Source organism: Sinocyclocheilus anshuiensis, unplaced genomic scaffold (assembly GCF_001515605.1).
Source record: "Sinocyclocheilus anshuiensis isolate Anshui unplaced genomic scaffold, SAMN03320099.WGS_v1.1 scaffold349, whole genome shotgun sequence".
Classification (NCBI taxonomy): domain Eukaryota; kingdom Metazoa; phylum Chordata; class Actinopteri; order Cypriniformes; family Cyprinidae; genus Sinocyclocheilus; species Sinocyclocheilus anshuiensis.
This window is the reverse complement of record NW_015536459.1, coordinates 35,771-42,479: the sequence shown is the minus strand read 5'-3', so window position 1 is coordinate 42,479 and position 6,709 is coordinate 35,771. Positions and strand designations below refer to the sequence as shown.

The following is a 6,709-nucleotide window of genomic DNA, read 5'->3' as shown; positions in this document are numbered from 1 at the left end:
TGAGAGGATTCACACTTGAGAGAAACCGTACAAGTGTTCACACTGTGACAAGAGATTCAGTCTCTCAGGAAATCTGAAAACACACGGGAGGATCCACACTGGAGAGAAACCGTATCACTGCACTGCATGTGGGAAGCGTTTCAATCATTCATCTGCTCTATACAGACATACAAAAAACAATCACAGTAAGTAGATCATCTTCAGATAGAATAATGCATCAAGCAATAAAATATCATCTGGATAAATCTGTCATAATTATTTGATTATTTAATCAAAAATTATTTAATCTATCATTACAAGTGACATGATAAAAAAACATTATCTACAGCTTTCACAGTGAATAAAGTTCATCTTCAGCTTTAAGTTGTAACAAAAAAATGTATATTTTAGTCAGAATTTGTAACGGAGACAACGAGACGTGAGACGTGCGGATCCATTTGCAAAGCTTTAATAGAAGACATAGACGTGGTCATAAAACAGACATGGGTCAGACAATGGCAAACAGGTAAATAGAGGGCAAGACAAAAGAGTATCCAAAGGAAGGCGTGAGTCAGTCGACGGTGAACGTAATCTTGAGGGCGAGGAAAATGGGGAATCCACAAGACTAGCTAGAGTCCAGGCGAGGTGCAAACACAGTCCGAAACAGCAAGGCAAAGGGTAATTCCAAAACAGGCTATAAACTTCAGGGCAGGCAGAGATCAGACAAAACGAGATAACAGGCAAGGATCAAGACACGGGTAAACAGACTAGGAACAAGGCAGAAAACCCCCCCAAGGAGCGGCTTACAGACGCTCCTAACTCATAATCCAGGAGGGCGGTGGAGCGGAGGCGGAACAGGGGGAGGGATGGAGGGCCAGGTCCACGTGGAAGTGGAGAGACCGGGGACTGAGGAAGTGTAGGCAGAGCAGAGAACCAGGGTAGAGCCGGCAGAGCAGGTGGAGCTGAGGACCACCACAGCTGAGCAGACGGGTCCGAAGATCCCCACGGCGGAGCAGAAGACCACCAGAGCAGGACAGGAGACCACCAGGCCAAAGCAGACAGAGCAGAAGACCACCATGACGGAGCAGACGGGACAGAATCCCACCAGGGCGGAGCCGAAGATCACCAGGGCCAGACAGCAGACCACCACGGGGGAGCAGATGGAACAGGCGGAGCAGAAAACCACCACAGCGGAGCGGACAGAGCATAAACCCCTTGTAAAGACTGGGACCTAGGGAAAACTGAGACACAAGAAACAGAGAGAGCATATATGGTCTCAAGGACCGAGGCAGTGGACACAAGAAGTTCCTCAATATTTTCTCTGGTGACAACTGAGTGGGCAGATAGTTCAAAACCGGGCTTACTGACTGAAACTAGACAATCAGACAGTTCATAAACTCCCAAACTAGGACTGGCAGGCAAGACAGACAATTCAGACACATTTGGGGGTAGCCGTGACAGGACAGGCAGAGAGTTCACAGACGGCCTCCATAGCCATGACAGGACGGGCAGAGAGTTCACAGATGCCCTCCATAGCCGTGACAGGACGTGCAGAGAGTTCACAAACGGCCTCCATAGCCGTGACAAGACAGGCAGAGAGTTCACCTACGGCCTCCGTAGCCGACACAGCACAGGTTGCAGAGAGTTCGCAAACGGCCTCTATAGCCGTGACAGGACGGGCATTGAGTTCACAGACGGCCTCCCTGGCCGGAACAGAACAGGCAAAGAGTTCACAGGTGGGTACTACTGACACCTCTGGAGGTTCTGCAGCGGGTGCCGCCACCTCTGGAGGTTCTACAGTAGTGCCCTCAGGATACAGGGAGAGTTTGGCAAAGGTTCCTTCGACCTTGACATGACAGGTTGAAAGTGCGTTTCTGGGCGCCACCACCACGCAAGGAGTTGAAGCGAGCACCGCCGCTTCGGGAGGTTCGGCAGCATGTGCCGCCACCTCTGGAGAAACTGCAGTGGGCGCCATCGCTTCGGGGAACACAGCAGCAAGCACCACTACCTCAGGAGGTTCTGCAGCATCAGTCGCCACCTCGGGAGGTTCTGTGATGGTGTATGCAGCCCAAACGCACCAAAAAGCGATCCCCATCATGGGAAGCGCTTCAGACAGGGGAATCAGTTCAGGAACAGGAGGGCTAGAGTGAGTGGGTTTGGGGATACCAGCTGCGTGTGCAGACACCAGCGGTGCATCCCTCACACTGGATACCAGACTGGGATACCGAAGGACTGACCTTGAAGATCTGGGTGCAACAGACAGGATGTGACGAGACTCTGGACGATCCGTTGAGACGTGACTGGACTCATAACGAGCAGCTGTGACGCTGTTGTGTCCGCCATTTTGTGAGAGTGCTTCATTACACAAGCGGACTCGGTGTCATGTTTCCCCGCAACACCCACCGTGAACACGGAGTCGACACATGTAGTCCATAGTGATGTGTGACAGTCTATGTGGAGTGAGTGTCAATATGGTGAGAGAGCGACCTCTTGTGTTCATTGGATGAAAGTCCATGGACTGGATTCGTGACAGAATTATTGCTCTTTGACTGCTTGTGGTTCTGTAAAGTTGAAGAGCATTTAAGTAAAATGGCAAGAACTCACATGACTTCCTAACATTTACAGAGTAGGTTTTTTAACCATTAAATGTAATTGATGCAAAAAAGAAAAAAAAAAACTGAAAAAGAATAAAAAAAGAAAAAACATCTGAAGTCACAGTAAACACACTCATCTGTACAGTGTCTGAAAACTTAAATATTGATTATTCATATTTCATCATGTCTGTTGGAAATGAAACTTGTTTGTTTTTGGCGGAAGGAGAGGACAGAGAGAACACAAGTGATCCAGAATAAAACATCATGATACTGAAGAACAAAGAGGTCGGTGTTTATTCCTCATTCCTCATTCATCAAGCTAAAGAACATGCTGATGCTAGAGTTGCATTGCTTCAGGTTGAGAATAACATAAAACTTTAAATTGATTATATATTAAATTAATTATTTTGACATTGAACTTTCTTGATTCTAACATTTTATATAAATTTGACCCAGGAAAAGCCTAAAGTGCAGGTGAATTATGAAGTCTGAAAGCCTTTTCACACTAAACACAAATATTTGGTTCAAGCTGATTTTGAATAGAAACAGTGGAGATGTTCACACTGGGCTGGAATATTCACTCGCTAATGAAGCAATGCTTAATTCCTCAGAGAATATTTTATATATTTTAATATTTTAGCTATTTTCTTTGCCCTTCAAAGAAATATGTTGACCAATAAGATATGAACTTTGTCTCATGTCCGGAGCTGCTGCAAATACACATTTGAGAGCATTTTCGGTGGCACAAGTGAAACCAGCATTAAAGATTGGAATTGAAATGACATTAGTATTTCAAGAACACTTTGAAATACACATGTAAGCCATGATTAGCAAGTTGTTTGTGTGCAATACAGTATTTGGCGCTTTTTCGATAATCTTCCATTGACAGCCAATGACGTCACCACCTCTAGCACTTCCTTCGTTCAGTCAGCGTCAAGGAGAGCAGTTCACAGTAGTTCTCATATTTCCATTTAGAGCAGCAGCAGCGAGCATGTAAGGACATTATATGAAATTCGACTAAATAATGACTAGCTGTTGGCTAATAAATTGTTACATTTCTGGCTGAGAATCAACCTGTCATTGAAACAAATGCTGCTCGTATCTGTTCTGACATGAAACACCACTGTTAGAGCATTTCTGATCAATGAGAAAAACCTGGGCTTTCCACTGCAGCTTCTGCTCTCTGTAAAGAGCACTAGTGTGTGCAGGAATGGAGAAGCTTTGCGTTCCGTTATTTTGACCATGGTTTGGGTATTTGAAGGTGAAGACATTGATAAATACTCTCCACTCATCTCCAGTGTAGATTCTGGGTTGATACTCATTACTCATGTCATCCATTTGATTCCTGATCTTAGAGAAGAGCAGAGTGTTGAACTGAAAACCTCTGAGCAGATCAGTGAGCTAGAGATTCTTATGACTCTGATGGAGAATGCTTGAGGAAAACTGTATTTCACACAGTTTATCCACTGGTATCAAGAGGAAGCAGATGTGATTCTGTTGTTCTGAATTCATTTCATCACCTCTGTCTCGGATCATCTCTCCAGAGCTTCATCCTTCACCAGCAGGTCTGAGCGCCGCAGCAGAGCATCCATCATGTGAAAGAGATGCTGCTCCACACTGGAGATCTTATGAGAAACTCAGCGTTCAGGAGAGAAACTGAAGGACGTTCTCCTGCAGAACAAGCTCACCTGTGTGGACGCCGTAATCCTACATCCATACCTGCGTCTGGAAGGTGTTGTCTTCAGGAATGAGTGAAGAGAAGATCCTGCTGACATCCTCCATAAGCTTCTTCAGTCCAAAGATAAACACCAACTGATGGAGTCATTGAGCCGATGTGATGGAAACCTCAATCTAACACAGAAACACTTCAGATACTGTGTCTTACACCGATATACAGCAGAATCCTGATTCACACAGTTCAGTTCAGTTCAGTATCTTCAAAAAGTGAGCTGAGAAAAGAAGAGACATAAAGACGCACGTCTAGCTGACATCCACACTGAGCTTTCTGGACTCATTTCTTATGTTTAGCTCTGGATGAATCATCAGGATCAAACAGTGAACACAAAACACCAATTCTGCCTCTTCACTGAGATCTCGTACATTAATGCTGAAATCACAGCCGTCTCCAGTCAAACAGAAGACCGAGATCATCAGACAAACCCAGACTGTTACCTACAGAGAACTGACGACTGCTGCTTATGTTTTTACCTGCAAAGAGGATGTAATAAACAGATTAAAATAACTGCAGGTGAATGACGTATCAGCCTCGCAGACTCTCCTGCGTCCTCTTTATGTGTGCAGTCAGTAACAGTCCAGCCGCTGAAGCTGCAATCAGACAATGAGCTCTCCAAGCCTTCGCTTTGTCATCTTCAGCCACTGACAGAAGATTTAAAGACTGAGAAATATTCATGAAAAACTCCTCAGAAAATGCTTTAATGCCATCAATAAAATGTGTTTAACCTCAGCTAACTCTGCAATTGTTGCTGCAACAGACATGTTTAGTTGTGAAATTCCAGTTGATCATCCCTAGAGGAAGATACTGCAGTTGTTTTGACTGAGTTTGGCATGCAAACCTTTAATAAATTAATTTAAAATGCATAGTTTTCCATCTCAATTTCAAAAGTTGTGTCTTGTTAATTGGGCCTAGAAGAGCATTTCTATGCAGGTTTTACTCTCATTTGTAAATCAAGATGCATGCTATTGAATTGAATTCAAATCTGTTAATAAATTAATTTAAAATAGATAGCCTACAGTCTTCTATTTAAACTTCAAAAGGTGTGTCTTGTTTCTGATTCCTAAATGAACATTTAAATTTAGTTTTTACTCTCATATGTAATTCTCATATGCTATTGAATGAAATTCAAACCTGTTAATAAATTAATTTAAATGTATGCAGTTTTCCATCACAACTTTAAAAGCTGTGTCTTGTTACTGTCGCAATAAAAGGACCCAGACGCAAAGGAAAGTCAAACAGGATTTATTGTCCACAAAAACAAACTTAGGCAGTCTGCCATTCACTGGCCGTATTCGGCGGTCGCAGAAGTGAATATTAACACAGGGAAACTGGAACTTAAGGATTGGCTTGACTTGGGAGTTCGGGGCGCCACCCCAGACTGCAGGGCGGGGAGCGACTACCTCTCAGGCTGTTCGGACCGGAGGATTGCGTCCGGAGGAGAGCGCACTGCTGGCAGCGGGTAACTGGGAGACTGGGCAGAAATCCAGGTAAGTCATACGACAGGACTCGACTTTACAATACAGGACTGGACACGAATAGAACACACAATCTGACGGGAAAGAGTTGCCAAGAGACTGACATCAAAGCACAATAATCTGGGAAAAGACCTTGTAACACGCAGAGAGAAATACAGAGGAAAATCAGTTTTCCTCATCATTTTCAAAGGGTCAGTTTTGTTTTTTAAAACCACTTTAATGTTTTGTAGGAGGGATCACACAAAATGCATGTTATTGTTTTAGCACTGTCCTGAGTAAGATATGTTGGTAACACTTTAGAATAGGGAACATTTATTCACTATTACCTACAGCTTTTCCCTCAATAAATTCCTAATTTGCTGCTTATTAATAGTTAGTAAGTTAGTTGTTACGTTGAGGTATTGGGTAGGATTAGGGATGTAGAATTAGGTCATGTAGGATAAGGCATTAATTTGTGCTTACAGATCCCCTGTAAAGACCTTGTCTCAGACGACCACCGGGACAAGAGCACAGGAACCAGATGTGTCCTCTGCACAATGTGACTTTGCTGCAGCCTGAAATTGAACTGCTGGTTTTGTCTGGCCAGAGGAGAACTGGCCCCCCGACTGAGCCTGGTTTCTCCCAAGGTTTTTTCTCCATTCTGTCACCGATGGAGTTTTGGTTCCTAATTACTACTAATAAATGGCTAATATTCTAGTAATATACATGCTAATAAGCAACTAGTTAAGAGACCCTAAAATAAAGTGTTACCTATTTTGCATCAAATATGTCTACATATAGTCCACAAGACAAAATAATAGCTGAATTATGTCAGAAGCTTCAGAATAAACCCATGTTTCCCATGTTACCTGGAGAGTTTTTTTGAAGAAGAGTGGACAGTTTAACTGCTCAGGACAAATAAGGAACTCATGAACAACTCCCCCCCC

At 43.7% G+C, this 6,709-nt stretch overlaps 1 pseudogene; it reads right to left on the bottom strand.

Moving 5' to 3' along the window:
- Positions 1-3,650: 3,650 nt before the first annotated feature.
- Positions 3,651-5,069, bottom strand: LOC107663980 (galectin-3-binding protein A-like; annotated as a pseudogene).
- Positions 5,070-6,709: the final 1,640 nt, after the last annotated feature.